Raw genomic sequence first — 2,147 nt, 5'->3', positions numbered from 1 at the left:
AGACGCTGTGGCGGTTTTTATAGCCGCGTCAGAAAGTTGTATGACTTTCTTCGCAGCCATGGGACCCGGTATGGACATCGCGAGGTATTGGTTCAACGAGGAAAGTGCCTTGTCGACTTTCGCCCATGTCGCTGCATTTTTAGCGCCTGAGTCCTCCAATGCCTTCGAAAGACGCTCTAAATTCGCGTCGAGTATCCCGATTAAAGCGGAACACTGACAGTGGTCTTTCGGGATCTGCACTGGAGATTGGGTACCGTCTCGGGGGACTCTCCTTTTCGCTGCGGTATGCATTTCACCTTTAACGTAGAGGCAGCTGGCACAGACAAACGGGTCAGGAGAGTTGGTTAGTCCGCTTATCTGGTCGTCCTGTAAACCCGTGCATTTGAAATGCAACCAGGCCTTGCAGGCGTGGCATTGCATACCGCGTTTGACGTTCGACGGGCAGCCATTTCGCCCACATCTAATGTGGTCTATCAATGGCTGCGGAGGGCAATCGGTGTGAATTGATGTCATTTTTCGGACTAGATGTAAAATAGGAGGTTTGCGCAAAATATGAAGGGTTTTCACTCAAATGTTTTGTTAGAGTAATAAAATTCAACAATTACTCGTGTGTACTCTGCGAATAGATTGAACAACGAAAAAAATTTTCACGAATTTGCACGAGTGAAAAACGAAACCGATTTCGAACGTACGGCGCACTCACTTTGTGGAGACGAAAAAGGATAATTACAACTGTATTTCTAGAATAATCACAGAATGTTCCAGATGGTCGTGCGAGAACCTCCGTCAGGGGGCGAGAATCGTCGAGTTAAAGATGCTCGATCGCGATTGACCGGTATTCTGACCAATCAGGGCATAGTTTCGTCTAGCCCTTAGCGGGGCTCCTTGGCCGCAAAACATTTCCCGGTGGAATTAGACTTCTTTCGCCGAAATGTTGCACTTTTTGGAGTACATGCTAGAAACAAAAAGCACCCCAATCTACGTTCATATTTTCGCAGCTCGCCGAATTTCGTTATCCACCCAAGCAATCATACCTCTGGCAGAAAATTTGTGGTGGAATACTTTCCTAGCATCGCTGGGACACCGGGATGCCTAGATGGGGCTCAAAAGTGTTGGCTGGCACTCTGGACACAATTGACTGTCTGTTTTATTCCATCAGGGGCACGTATCTTCCCAAGATTAAATTTCATTGTGTGAATATTCAGTGCCGTTCGTAGCCCGCACATGAACTGCGTTCAATTGACGTGCTGTTCGGTTATTAGGGTGACTGGCCTCCATTGAGTTAGGTTGATCTGCTCGTGGTCACTACACACTACGAGTCACTTTTTGAAAATAAGCACTATAGCCGACTCCCTCCAGTTGGCTGGGACTGTCTTTTCACCCCCGACTTTGGACAATGCTCATGGGAGGTTATCCGGACCAGAAGTTCGGTGACACTTGAGAGGTTATTTGCAGTCATAAACCTCCGGGGCCGTAGTTGGTTCTAAGTTCACCGTCCAGGGTTCTATGTCAACTGTTGCCATGATAACTGCCTTTCGAAGCATTCGGCCCACCGGCTGAGGCGGTCTTTATTCAAGATGGTCACTCCCTTCTGATCCATAGTGGCTTCGCCCACAGGAGGTTTATTGGGATTGGTCGCGCGGATAAGCTGAAATGCATGTGTCGTTCGGCAGTGAAGCATTGGTGTTGGACGCTGATGTCATGCTGTCGGTCTGGTATCCAGTGCTTGAGTGAGCCTGGTGGTGATGGTGATGTGGTATGTGGTAATGTCTAAAAGCACCGTGCAAAGAGGTTGCAATCTTGTCCTAATATGAGTTCACATCTGGCGGTGGAGCAGTTGGAAGTGACTCCAGGAGACAATTATGGTACGTTCGTCTAACATCTGGATGTATCAGTCTTTCAGCTGCCACGCGATTTTTCCACACTTTACGCGCCCCTGGAAAATTATGAAAAAAGCGACTCCGGGTGAGCGCAGGGTCGAAATCCACAAATATGTTCCTAAACGACTGGCAACCAGTTATTGATCAGCGCCATTGGTAACTGATGGCAATGTGATCAATTTGAGCTTGTGGCCGGCATGCCGTTGGAAGACACTATGCGGTCAGACGACTTCGGCTGGCTGCATAAAAACAGCCTGCGGTCAGCAC

This window comes from Opisthorchis viverrini, assembly GCF_000715545.1.
Source record: "Opisthorchis viverrini unplaced genomic scaffold opera_v5_82, whole genome shotgun sequence".
NCBI classification, from domain to species: domain Eukaryota; kingdom Metazoa; phylum Platyhelminthes; class Trematoda; order Opisthorchiida; family Opisthorchiidae; genus Opisthorchis; species Opisthorchis viverrini.
The sequence above is the reverse complement of the archived record's forward strand: the minus strand, read 5'-3'. Positions refer to the sequence as shown.